General features: G+C 46.7%; 1 protein-coding gene across 1 annotated transcript in view; it reads right to left on the reverse strand.

Moving 5' to 3' along the window:
- Nucleotides 1–14,710, reverse strand: part of TOPAZ1 (testis and ovary specific TOPAZ 1) — a gene marked incomplete at its 5' end in the record, with an annotated part of 460,121 nt that overhangs the window by 410,213 nt on the left and 35,198 nt on the right. The window lies entirely within an intron of this gene.

The raw sequence follows: 14,710 nt of genomic DNA on the forward strand, positions 1-14,710 counted from the left end.
CCCTACAGGTGTGTCTATGCAAATTGTTTGTGTTTTAACAAGTCTTATGCCTAGCTTGCTCCTATGGATAAGAGGTCAATACCCATAAGTGAAGACTGTATGAGTGGGCGGCGACTGTCAGAGGACGTAAGAGAAAACACAGCAATACGTAGAATTCCCAACAAGGCTAAAAACATAGCCAACCAGGTAAAAACAGGAGCTCAACCAAGAACAACTGGAACTCACCACCAATAAAAAAATATCACCCTCAAGAATTGGAAGCCTCTGCAATCGCAGCCAGCAAAACTTGGCGGCCAAACGCCGCATCCGAAGATGCAAGTACAGCCACTTTATAAAACTTTGTGAATGTATGTACAGATGACCACGTAGCTGCCTTGCACATCTGAACTACTGACGCCTGATGACAGAAGGCCCATTAAGGCACTGAGCACCCTTGTAGAATGTGCCTTAACAGGGAAAGGAGAAACCTGACCCTTAATAGAATAGGCCTGCACCACCGTCTACCTGATCCACTTGGAAATGGTTGCAGCAGGCGCAGCCTGCCCCTTACGGGGTTCATCCGTAAGAACAAACAAAGAATCTGATTTCTGAATAAGCTCAGTCACAACTAGGTACACCCGAATCGCCCTGACCACATCCAAGGAATGTAGCAATTGTATGTATTAAAAATATGTAAGCAATTTCCTTAGGATGGTTCAGTTTAGGACATAAGGACGGTAACACAATATCTTCATTCAAATGAAACCCCGAGACAACCTTAGGAAGGAACGCCTGACAGGATCGCAACACCACTTTGTCCCTATGAATCACCAAGTAAGGCGACCGACAGGACAATGGAGCAAACTGCAACACCCTATGTGCGTAAGTATTAGTGACTTAAAAGGCCACCCTCTGCGACAGAGTGAGCAGAGGAGGTTCTCAAATATTTTCAAAGGGAGGCTTTTGAAGCACCAACCGTACCAAATTGAGATCCCACGTAGGCACCAGAGATCGCACCGGAGGAGCCAGATGGCGTACTCCCTGCACAAAAGTGTGAACCAAAGACTTTGCCGCCAATGGCCTTTGGAAAAATATAGCCAAGGCGGAAATCTGGTCCTTGATGGTGCCAAAACTCAAACGGTGATCTACACCTAATTGTAGAAACTCCAACAGGCGAGAAAGAAAAGGAGCGGGGATGAACCTCCCCCCCCAAGATTCACACCAAGTAATGTACGCCTTCCAAACTCTACTAAAGCTCCCTGAAAGTAGATTTCCTAGCTTTTACCAATGTAGGAATCACTGTAGGAGTCCGACAGCCCTCTGTCCTTCAGCACCTGGCTTTCAATAGCCACGCGGTTAAAGCCAGTGACCATAAAGCAGGATGGAAGATTGGTCCCTGAGACAGAAGATCTTCCCTGAGAGGAAGTTTCCAAGGGATGTCTGCTACCTGCCTTACCAGACCTGTGTACCAAGATCAGCGAGGCCAGTCTGGTGCCACCAGAATGATTGGAATTCCATCTACCTCAATTCTGCGTAGCAGTCTCAACATAAGTCGTATTGGAGGAAAAGCGTAAATCAGACAATGCTGACCCCAAGGGGCCACCAGGGCATCTGTGGTGTCGACCAGAGGATTCCGAGACCTTGACACGAACCTCTGCACCTTCGTGTTGAGACTAGAGGCCAACAGGTCCACATAAGTGGACCCCAACCGAAAGCACAGTTGATGAAACACCTCTGGTTGAAGAGACCATTCTCCCAGATCCCCCAGATAGTCAGCTTGCCAATTCTCTACCCCTGGAATGTGCACAGAAGAGAGGGCCGGAACATATAGTTCTGCCCACCTCAAGATACCAGCCACTTCCCGCTGCCAGGGCACTCCTTGTGTCCCCTTGATGACTGACATATGCCACAGCCATAGCATTGTATCCTCACAGGGCGTTCCTGCAGAGGATCGAGACAAAGCCTGATCACCAGAATCTCTAGGATGTTGATCAGCAGACTGGACTCCTCTCGAGTCCAAACACCCTGGGCCGAGTACACTCCCAAGACACCTCCCGTACAGACTGGCATCTGTGGGGATTACAGTCCAATACAAGGGAAGAAAGGATTTTTCCAGACGAAGCGCCGGGGAGCTGAGCCACCATAACAGAGAGACTACCTTGAACCTGACTCAACAGGATCAGATTGTCCATTGACAGCGGATCCTTGTTCCATTGGGACAGAATCTCCCTTTGCAGAGGTCTGGTATGGAACTGAGCAAATGGAACCGCCTCGAAGGTGGAAACCATCAGGCCCAGCACTTGCATGCAAGTCCTGAACGACAACCAACAGTTGGACAACAGGAGCCATACCGCATCCTGTAGCTTCATAAGTTTCACCTGAGGAAGAAACACCCGGGCCGACGCTGAGTCCTGCTTGGTGGATGTAGTCAATGCCGATTTCTGAAAATTTTGTGTCCATTCGACCTCTTGTAGAGTTTGCACAGTAATGTCCAGGTCGGCTTCTAGAGCCGAGAAAGACTTTGCACGCAGAGGCAGATCATCCAGGGAACCCAGTACCGCAATCCCTTTGTGCCGTAGCAAGGCCAGAACTGGGTCCAAAACCTTTGTGAATACACGAGGAGCTGAGGCGAGACCAAAAGGTAATGCCTCGAATGGATAGTGCTCCTCCCCCATGGCAAAACAAAGAAAACGATGATGCCCAATATATATTGGAATATGAAGGTAAGCATCCTTGAAATCAATAGAAGCCAGAAGATCCCCTTGATGAAGGAAAGCTACTACCGTGCGGATAGACTGCATCCAAAATTTCAGAACCCGCACAAAGTGGTTCAGAGCTTTGAGATCCAAGATCAGACGTACCTTGCCTTCCTTCCTGGTAACTGTAAACAGATTTGAATAAAAACCTTGAAAAGGTTCTGACCTTGGAACCGGCAGAATGACTTCTTGTGCTAACAAGTCCTGCCCTGCCGCCAATCGTGAGGCGCAAGTTGGAAGGAAAGAACCTTGACGGAGGCAAGGACCGAAACTCGATCTTGTAACCGAACCGAATCAACTCGTGGACCTATCTGTCCTAAATGAGCAAGGTCTACGGATCCTAATAAAGGCGAAAACGTCCTCCCACCCCAGATGCGGGTGAGGGTGCCCCTTCAGGCTGGGGAAGGCTTGTCTGCGGAACTAGAAGTGCCCGCTTTTGATTTACCATTCCAGGGTCTCAAAGTTATGGGTGGATTTCGAACCCTTTTCTTTCAAACCAGACAGACGAAAGGGCAGCTTGTGAGCTGAGAAGAAAGTACCACGTTTACGACGAGGTTCCTTGCCCTTAGCAACCTGCGTAAATAATGTACTCTTACCTCCCATAAGGCCCTTAATGATCTCTTCCATAGAGGCACCGAACAAAACGGTCACCTACAAATGGTAGATCAGTCAGAACCTTTTTAGAAGCCTGGTCGGCCGAACCAGTACTTCAAACATATTATGCGGCGAAGAGTTACCACTGTCACATATACCCTGCGGGACAAACGTACTGTAACCCCTGGATCAACTGATTCACCAGCTCCGGAGGGTGACACGGCGACCTACGTTGCCTGTCCTAGGACACGTCAGGGGTTTGGCGTCTGAGGACACAGCCCTTGTTCACGGCCCTATCAGCACATCCTCTCCTCCCTCCCCATCTCTTGGGTCAGCGCTGTCATTCCTGACCACGCCCCTACGGGTGGGGTTGGAGAGTGGGCAGAAGATGAAGACTTGAGCCATGTCAGGGCACCTCACTGTGCAAGCGCGGCTCCCTGATATAGCGTCCGAATTGTGGATCGTCGGGGAGAGTTCTAAAAATGGCACACATACACCCTAGCCTCCCATGCTGGACACACAACCTATTTTGAGTGCTTGGTGGACCAATTAAGGTAAATATATATGCAATCTTAGTGGATGGCCTGAGAAGGTGAGACTTTACTTTGCTCATGGGACAACTAACTTGGGATTGTTTTGTCTCTCCAGGTTAGGTTTTTCCCTATGTGGTCCTCTTCCTTTTTGTATCAAGGTGTACACACCCCTTAAAGAGTTAAAACTGCAGGCCTCGGTCAATAAGCACCAGGGGGGCCGAACTGTTATCCTTTCCTTGGCTTGGTTTCAAACATTGTCCCTGAAGGGTCTAAAAGCTTGAACTTACTTTTAAGGTTGAATGATTTCACGATTTTTGTAAGTGGACACTGTGGGTTATAAGGGACAATTGCTAAACTAGTTTATTTTTTCTTTTCTACTATATACTGTATTAGAATACATCCTTTTGATATAACAATAACCCTCCTGATGGTGACCCATCACGGTGGACTTATTCTGTCACATTCAGTGTGTGCCGTGAGATTTAAATATGATTGTTTGAGATGGTAAATTTGTATTTGTGTACAGATCATTGTACTTATTAGATTTTCGGTTTGTTTATTTAGCCAGATTTACATCTACGCCGGGGGGGGGGGTCACTTCTCACTACACCACGGCACCAGGCAGGCACTACTACAAGTAACAAAACGGTTCAGAGCCTTGAGGTCCAGGATTGGACGCAGATTGCCTTACTTCCTGGGCACAGTAAACCAGTTTGAATAAAACCCATGAAAGTGCTCCTGAGAAGGAACCGGCACAATCGCCCTTTGCGACAGCAGATCTTGTACCGCCTCTCGTAGATCCCTTAACGGGTCTGGAGATAGGCGCAGATTGGATGGGAAGAACCTGTCCGACGGTCGAGATCGTAATTCGATCTTGTACCCTGATCAGATCAGTTTGTGACCCACTTGTCCTGAAATAAGGAAGTCCATGGTTCCGGAAAGCAGCGAAAACATCCCCCCACCCCAGAAATGGGTAAGGACGCCCCTTCATGCAGACGAGGATTTGTCTGCAGATCTAGATTGGCCTGTCTTCGGTTTTCCTTCCGTTTCCAAGTGACCTTTAAGTAACTTTTCAGTGATGGTCTGTGACACCAGGGTGGTCACAAATATTGGTTTCAATATTGAGCCCGCTAACACATGTAAATGGCGGGGGAGACGCAATCAGTCTATCAACGGGGTCCGTAAAGGCCGGGGATTCTTTCACCGGGACCACAGTAGACTTATTCAGTTTGAAAACCGGATGATCCACCTTTGGTGGCACAGTCCACCGAGTGGAAACCGTTTCCACGAAGGCATAGCGGCGTTTGAAACGCTTGGGCACCACTAGCATGTGCTTGATGCGCCCCCACTGTCCATTGACAATATTTTCAAAAAGTTACAAGCCGGGAAACACCTTGCCTGATTTCTGGGATTTGCGGGTGCCAAAAGACACCTGCGTTCCTGTCTGACAGCAGACAAAAGGCATCGGAGGGTCCCCAGAAGGAGACCCCACCGAAGAACCGCCGCAGTGGCCGCAATATATCCGCCCCCCAGAGGTATGAAATTGCCATGGGAGTGGAACCGCTGAGGGGGCACCTGGTATACCCGAGAGGCCAGGGGAACCGAGGAATACCCGAGTGTCCGACTACTCAAAGGAGGGGGCTCACGTCCACCCCGAGGCAGCAAGAGAATTGGGGGGAAACTTACTCACCATACCCTGATATCAGATGGGCGCCGATCCAAACAGACTACTTCTCACCTGGGGTAGGGGTGCTGCCAGCCAGGGGGTACACTGCGACTCAGGGCGTCCCAGCGAGGCGGTCCACTCGTGGGCTCGTCCCCGTCCAATGGGGCTCTGGCGTATCGAGGCCTAGTGCTGGACTATAACCTGCTCTCGCTGGCCAGGCTGGGAGACCTTAAGGATCTAGAATATCCAGTCTGAAACCCAGCCGATTGTTTGTAGTTCTCCAATGAACTCTAACTAAAAGAAAAAAATTACAAAAAAAGGTTCCCAAAAAATAACAGCTAGGTCCTACTACTAAACTAGGCAGAAACAAACTGAGGGCTGTAGCAGAGAGTGTGGGGTTATGCCTGCAGGGACTGCCCCATAGGCGTGGTGAAGTTTTTTCCTGCCTAGTGTCCTACTCCTGTAGGGGGCAGCAAAACCCAATGGTCAAGATGATATGAAGCTGCGTCTGTCAATGAACGATAGAGTAACACTTTTTTAAATTGAATGCACAAATACACTATACTGTATATTGCCCAATTGTTTTGTAAAATATAAAAGATGATGTTATGCCAAGTACATAGATACCAAACATGACATGCTTTAAAATTGCGCACACATGTGCAGCGGCAACAAATCATGTACATTTTTAAAAGCCTTTACAGGTAACCACTTTAGATATTCAGAGGAGGTCTACTGCAAAAATTATTGCCCTCGATCTGACATTCACGGCGATACCTCATATGCATGCTGCAATTGCTGTTTACATATGACACCAGACTGATGCTTGCATTTGCACGCAAACGTGGGGGGACAGGGGTGCTTGAATTTTTTTTATTTTTTATTTTGCTTATTAATTTTATTTTAAAAACTTCCCTATCACTTCTTATTTTTTATCATTTTTATTGTTATCATAGGGAATTTAAATATCCGCTATGATAGCAATAAGAAGTGACAGGTACTCTTTTTCAAAAAATTGGGGTATATTAGACTAGATCTCTCTGCCCTTAAAGCATCTGACCACACCAAGAATGGTGTGATAAGTTGCTTTTCCAATTTCCCAATGGCGCGGTTTATATCTGGCGAAATGTAATTCATGAAATGCTCATAGCTTCAAGTATCTTAAGCCATAGAGATGATTGGAGCCATTCTAGCCTCCAATCAGCTCTATGGTCAGCTGACGGAACCACCGGCTGCAGTCCCCTCCCCACGGTTTGTAAAAACTGGATTTTTGACTTGAAAATCCTTTTCTCTTAAGTTCATTGACGGACGCAGTTCCTGATGCATATCAGTAGGGTTATACTGCCCCCTACAGGAGTAGGACACTAGGTAGAAAAAAAAGTTCTGGCTACACCTATGGGCAGTCCCGGAGGGTATAGATAAAAACAAGAAAATATTCGCGCTTAGGATAAAAAAGGGGTAAAGGAAGAAATATATATAAATATATATATATATATATATATATATATATATATATATATATATATATCTACAAAAAGATGCTAAATAAGTTGGCTGCAGCCCACTTCAGAATATAACCTTAGAAGGGGTTATATGGTAAATGATAGAAAGAAGTGCTTGGCGCTGCCAATAAGTGTATGGAATGTTCCATGCACTTATTGGCAGCGCCAAGCACTTCTTCTTTCTATCAGTCCCGGAGGGTACACCCTTTCTCTTCCTGCATAGGATGTCAGTTTTGTATAAAAGCAGTGTCAGAGAAGTAACACCAACCAAACTCAAAATAGAGGGGCGGGTACTGCGTCCGTCAATGAACTTAACAGAAAAGGATTTTATGGTAAGTAAAAAATCCAGCTCTCTCTATCCTCCATTGGCAGACACAGTTCCTGATTAATATCAGTAGGGAAATCCCAAAGCAGTGCCATAAAATGAGGGGTGGGAACAGCAGAAGAAAAACAAGCCCCCAAGGCTAAACACCGCCAACCAGGCAACATAGGACTCATCAGAACAGCAAGATGAGGCCCACCTGAAACAGTAAACACCCTCAAGGTAGGCCAAAAAGCCCTCCAAACAGCAGCCTGCAAAACTTTGCGGGCAAAAGAAGCTTCTGCAGATGCCAGCACATCCACAATATTAAATGTGGTAAAGGTGTGAACAGACGACCAGGTAGCCTTGCAACCTGAAGCACAGACGCCTGTATGGCGAAAAGCCCAGAAAGCAACAAGCGCCCGAGTAGAATGCTCAGAAACAGGGAAAGGTAGAACCTGACCCTTAAATGAATAAGCCTGCACCACCGTCTGTCTGATCCATCTGGAAATAGTCACAGCAGACACAGGCAGCCCATTTTTTGGGCCATCCGTGAGTACCGAGAGCGAATCTGATCAGTAGTTGCTAAGTACACCTTGATTGCCTGAACTATATCCAGAGTATGCAGTGCACGTTCCATTGGATGTTTGGGCTTAGGACACAAAGATGGTAATACAATGTCCTCGATTAAGTGAACACTAGAAACCACCTTCAGAAGGAAGGACGGATCCGGACAAAGTACTACTTGTCTCTGTGAACCAACATATAGGGAGAATGACAAGACAATGTCGCCAGTACCGGCACCCTGCACGCAGAAGAGATAGCCACCAAGAAGGCCACCTTCTGTTATAAGGCAGGCATGGAAAACCCCCGAATAATTGCAAAAGGAGGTTTTTGAAAAACCGACTGCACCAAATCAAGGTCCCCAGTTGGTGATGGAGGTCGCACCGGAAGTACGAAGTGTCGCACCCCCCTGGAAGAAGTTACGCACCAGGGAACGGGCGGCCAACGGCCTTTGGAAGAAAATTGTCAAAGCCGAAACCTGACCCTTGATAGTACTCAAGGCCAACTTTTGATCAACTCGCCCTTGAAGGAAAGCCAAGATTCAGGCCACTGAGTAAGAGCAAGGGGGAGTCCAAAGAGACTCACACCATGCAATATACAAGCTTTCTCTACAATGATAAATCATCCTAGAAGTCATTTTACTCCCTTTAAGCAGAGTTGGAATCACTGAAGCAGACAATCCTCTGCCCTTCAGCACCTGGCTTTCAACAGCCAAGCCGACAAAGCCAGCGACCGTAAAGCAGGATGGAAGATTGGCCCTGAAGACAATAGATCCTCCCTGAGAGGAATTCTCCAAGGAGCATCTGCGACTAACCTGAACAGGTCGGTGTACCAAGCTCAGTGAGGCCAGTCCGAAGCCATAAGAATGACCAAAATCCCTTCTGCCTTGATCCTGAGAAGAATGACCCCCTTGGTGCCACCGGTGCATCTGCCAGAAAGTCCAGAGAGCGGGCCACAAACCTCCGCACTATCCTGTTGATGCAACGCCAAAAGATCCACGTCTGGAGTGCCCCAACGAAGGCACAACTGCTGGGAAACGTCTAGCAGCCGCTTAAACACCCCAGGGGAACGTCTCGGACGGTCCCATTCTTTTATGAGCATGTTAAGCTGAGAAGGGAAAATTGTTTCCGATCCGGATGGCATGTGAGTGCCAAGCGCAACCTGCGCCCTAGGCGCAGCTGCCGCTGTGTCCTCCAGATGGTAGGGTGCTACGCACAGAAAAAAACAATGCATCCACCAGCGTCTATATCTTGCATGGCAGGGGAGGTAGAAATGTCATCCTCATTATCCAAGGAGGCAGGGCGCGAGGTAACAGACCCGGCAGGGAGACCCACGTCTGCGGCGGCTGAGTCAGACTCAGAATCGGAGACATCAAATGAGGCAGGGGTAGGTGGAGATAGTTTCTGCGCACCTCGCCCTCTCAAGGCCACCTCCACCCGGGACACAATGCTTCCAGAACAGCCAAAGTTGCATTGGTGAACAGTTGAGATCCGGAAGGCCCTGCGGCCTCCCGTGAGGGGTCAGGTGGGGACACATGGTCTGCAGGGTCCATACTGTACCAGAAAAACCCGCTAGCAAAATTTTTTAAAAATTGCAAAAAAAATGGTCCCACTGCGCTACAGCGTCCCCCCGAAGGTCAGGCACACCCGGAAGACCCCCAACAGAGAGAGAGAGACCCCCAGAACTCACTGTCCCAATATGCATCAGCCAGTCCCAGAACGTCTGCATGTGTAGCAGCAGTGCTCCCAAAAGGAAGTGAGCTTTGAAACTGCCCAAGGTGAAGAGAGGGGCTCCAGCCCCCAGAAAATGCCTCCAGCACTCCCACCTAGATTCCAAGCAGAGAATCCACCGCAAAATGGCCGAAAACGGGTGTAGCAATATGGCCGTCGTCATTGTAGCAGACGAGGCTACAAGAAAATGGCGGCCCCGCGCGGCAAATGAGGACCCACAGGAGGATCCCCCCCAAGCCCTCTCAACACTATCATTCAGTAGGTAGGCCCTAAAGGAACCGACCGAGGCCCCCCATGCGGCCTGAGAACGTGGCTCTAGCTTCAGGTAGGCCTAAACAGTCCCCCGCGTGAGGGGGGGGGGGGAGGAGAGGAGAGGGGAGGGGGGGAAGGGTTGTACAACAGGACAGAGGGGAACCGAGGAATGTCTGACTGTCCCAGGGAGGGGCCCGTGTCCACCCCAAAATCTGCCAGGGAAGAGGGAGGGAACATTTACTCCCAATATCAGGAACACAGGCAGGCAAAATCTCATGACAGGACCCTTCTCCGCTGAAGTAGGGGGGCTGTTGGCCAAATAAGAACGCTGCGACACAGGTCTAGACACTGTCGTGTGTGCGGAGCTAAGGCCTGCGCGTGCTCGTTGGCCGGCTGGGTTGACCACTGGATCTAAAACATCCAGCCCATCGCCCAGATCCGGCATAGTTGCTTGTAGATCTCACAGGAAAAAATTCTGGAGAAAAAAGCTAGCTAATAAAAACTATCTACATAAAAAACACTTTTATGCCAGGACCAAAGATCCCAGCAAGGAACTAGGTCCTTACTCCTGACTAGGCAGATTAAAAGAGACATCCTATGCAGGAAGAGAGAGGGTGTACCCTCTGGGACTGCCCATAGGCATAGCCAGAACTTTTTTTCTGCTTAGTGTCCTACTCCTGTAGGGGGCAGTATAACCCTACTGATATGCTTTAGAGAGAACTGCGTCCATCAATGAACGATAGAGAAAGCAGTCTAGCGGCTTATCTGCTAGGATTGCTTTTAAAAGAAAGCTGACCGCTGGCTGTAAAAAACAATACCAAAAAGTGTGTGGTATGCCCACCATCAGACCTCCCAGCATCCACCCACTTCTAATGATGGGCATACATGCAAAGTTCTTTTTTTTCGTTCAGCCCTTGGGCTGAACGAAAAAAAAAAGATCATAGCAGATACCTCCATTTGTATCGATCGATGTGGATGAAGAAATCTCTGCCAAGAAAAGTGTTAAAAAATATATGGCGATGCATAGAGGAGATCCACCCTCTGTGTCCACCAGATCCCCTATGCTTTGCCATATGTTTTTTTTTTCAACTGCGGTGGTAAAATTACCTCCTACAGCGCTGCAATCATTGATTACGTATATGCTGAGAGCAAACGCTGTTGCTGTCAGAATAAAAAAAATCAGTGCTGCCGCTGATGGGCGTACTTGCAAAGCAAACAATGGTTAACAATAAAACACAGAAACAGTAAAACATTACAGTATAAAAGTATATTATAAAGTACAGTAAAAGTAGAAAGAGTAGAAAAGTAAAGTAAGAACAGAAAATTAACTCAATAAAACGACAACTATTTTTGGCTTTAATTTTTTTCGTAACTTTTTTTTACACTTTTTTTGTAACTGTAAGAAAAACTGTTCCAGGCTAGGGTCTTTCAAAATGCGATAGCATACATCTTTCGAGACCCTGTGTGAAAGTGTGCCCTAGATTGTGCCGTGCTGTACCCTATACTTATGCCCCATACACACGTGCAGATTATCTGCAGACTTTTGTCTGCAGACTTACCTTTTCTATGTAGTGCAAGGGCCTGCCGGATTGCATACAAATTGAAAGTGTTTAGGTTTGACCTCATATTATATGGTTTTGGTAAGTCTGCAGACAAAAGTCTGCAGATAATCTGCACGTGTGTATGGGGCATAATACTCTACTGGTGTGTGGTAGCGACAGAAGCAGTCCCCGATGCAGAGGCCAGGACAGGAGGGACAAAAATGGCGGGTGTCACACCTATATCCATGTTTTCTACAGACATGACATCTTCTTTGGGGTGCTCTTTGGGTAGGGGTACTAGGGAGGACATCCAGGAAAATGTCTCTCATGCAGCCGACTCACTGCATTTGGATTGTGAATTTGGGCCAAAGCACCTTCTGGATACAGAAGGGTTGTGATGTTCTCTTCCTGGAATTTTAGGAAGGATCCACTTCTTCCTGGCGCTCTGTATAGCACATAAGCGTTCAGAGCCAATTGGAATAAGTATACAGACACTTTTTTGTACCAGCGTCTGGCCTTACGGACAATTAAGTATGACACCATCATCTGGTCATTGAAGTCCACCCCTCCCATGTTAAGGTTGTATTTGTGGACACAGAAGGGCTTCTCAACACCACCAGTCGCCTTTGCAATTTGGACTGTCGTATCTGCGTGAGGACAGAACGAAAACATTTCGTGTGTCCCTCAACTTCACTGCAAGCAATTTATTACACTTGAAGCAGGCTCTCTCCCCCGTCTAAGTCTGGAATCTACAAGCCATTGGTGGAAGCCCCAGCGATTAGGTCGCACGGTGCAACATGCGCCAATTCTAAAATCAAAAAGGTGACTAAAAAGTGGCATGCTTGTGTAATAATTGATCACGTATAAATGGTACCCCTTTCCAAATAAGGGTGATACCAAGTCCCAAACAATCGTGCCACTGTTCTCCATGTAGTCTGGGCAGTTGGGGGGCTCCACATTGCTATCTTTTCACTCGTAAATCCGGAAACTACATGTATAGCCTGTTGCCGTCGCAGAGCTTATACATCTGGACCCCATATCTGGCTGGAGAGAATCTGTTTGAAAGTATGGCGGCCAGAAAATTTAATCAGGGACTCAACACAGACCGCTTGTTGGGGCGTATACAAGGATGGAAACTTCTGGTTGAAGTGATTTACGAGGGGCTGAATTTTGTGGAGCTGGTCATATCCAGGGTCATCCCGTGGATGACAGAGTTCATTGTCACTGAAGTGCATGAACCACAGGATTTGCTCATATATAGTCCTGGCCATGGCAGCAGAGAACACGGGCACATGATGAATTGGGTCAGTAGACAAATATGACCGCAACTCACTTGTTTTTGTAATGTCCATGAGGAGGGATAAGCCCAGAAAGGTTTTAAATTCGGAAACCGTGATCAGTTTCAATGCAAATTCTTTGGCAAGGGTCAAATTTGAATTTGCCACGATTAATTGATCGGCATATAAATTGTTTTGGTCCACAACAGATCTGTTAAGATTTTCAGTGAAAAACGGCTCATAAAAACCAAGGGGAGTAAAATCAGCTGTTTCCACCTGAATTCCGGGTTGGCCTGTGAATGGGGGGGGGGAGTACAAGTGCTGCAGAAGTAGAGGGCTCCCAATCAGGATTTGCAAGCGCATCAGGAAGGACACTATGGGCTCTACGGGCCTGACTTCGAATTATTGGTGGCTGCGGGACACTACGCCATATATCCCTTAAAAAATATTTAACCCTCTGATCACCCCAGTTAACCCCTTTATTGCCCTGTCACAGTGTCACTAATATAGTGTACAGATCTTTTTTCTGATCACTGTATTAGTGTCACAATCCTATGATGCAGCCTGCAAATCTACCAAGTTAGGGAATTGTTTTGTTTGCTGTATAGGAGCATGGGTAGGTCAACAAAACATGTTCGTTTCAGGTGGACAAGATTTGTTGGAGAGGTCTTGAATGCAACTAGGGGAACGTTACTGCCTTGAAGAAGGCCACCATGAGGCCTAGAATTCTCATGGAGAATCTCACTGTAGGACCAGACCCAAGTATTTAAGTTGAACAGAAGACTGGAGAGTGTATTTTTGGAAATTGATCACCCAACAGAAAATCTGGAGAATCTGAATTGACCCCCACCCTTCGTAATGAAGGCATCCTTCAATTGGAAAGAAGGCTTTGGTTTTGAAATCGTCCACTGTGGAAGTAAAACCTCGCTTCCTGTGATATCTGTTATGAATCTATTAAGTGTCCCACAAACACATTCTACAGTCATGGGCATACATGTGAGGTGTCTTTTACAAGCAGCTTCAGCTGTCCACAAACAAGATTAGGGCCATTCTGGAAATAGGTCTCATCACGTTAAAGTGCAAAACGCATAGCCGAAAGTAATTTCTGTAAAAGTTCAGTCAAGGTATGGCCCTGGAATACAGGATCTTGTTGGTTGTTCACTGCCTTAGTCTAGTTAGATGCAGTTTGACATACTGAATTTGCAGTGACAGCTGCCTGCAGATCTGGGCCTGCAAGAGTACAGAGTCCTCAACAGCATCTCAAACTTCCAATCAGCAAAATCATTAAATGAAGAAGCATCTTTGGTTGGTACAGTGAGATGTTTAACCACTTGACCTCCAGAAGATTTACCTCTTTCATGACCAGGCCATTTTTTGCTATACAGCACTGCGTTACTTTAACTGAAAATTACGCGGTCATGTGGCGCTGGACCCAAATAAATGTCCTTTTTTTTCCCCACAAATAGAGCTCTATTTTGGTGGTATTCGATCACCTCTGTTTTTCATTTTTTGCTTTATAAACAAAAAAAGACTGACAATTTTGAAAAAAATATATATATATATTTTTTCACTTCCTGCTATAAAACATATACACATAAAAAAATCTATTTTTTTTTTTAATTTAGGCCTATATGTATTCTGCTACACATTTTTGGTAAAAAAAAACGAAAAAAAAAAAAAAAATCCCGAAAAGCTTACATGGATTGGTTGGCGCAAACGTTCTAGCATCTATAAACTATGGGATCATTTTATTTATTTAGTTTTACTAGTAATGGTGGCGATCAGCGACTTCTTGCAGGACTGCGATATTTCAGCGGACATTGACACTTTTTGAGGACCAGTGACATTATTACAACGATCAGTTCTAAAAAATATGCACTATCACTGAACTGACACTGGCAGGGAAGGGGTTAACATCAGGGGGCGATCAAAGGGTTGTGTGCCTAAGCCTGCGTTTTTCTAAATTGTGGCAGGTGCTTTTTCTAGACATGGAGAAATAGTTTAGGGCTTGTTAA

Source organism: Pelophylax lessonae, assembly GCF_965119305.1.
Source record: "Pelophylax lessonae genome assembly, chromosome: 5".
Taxonomy (NCBI): domain Eukaryota; kingdom Metazoa; phylum Chordata; class Amphibia; order Anura; family Ranidae; genus Pelophylax; species Pelophylax lessonae.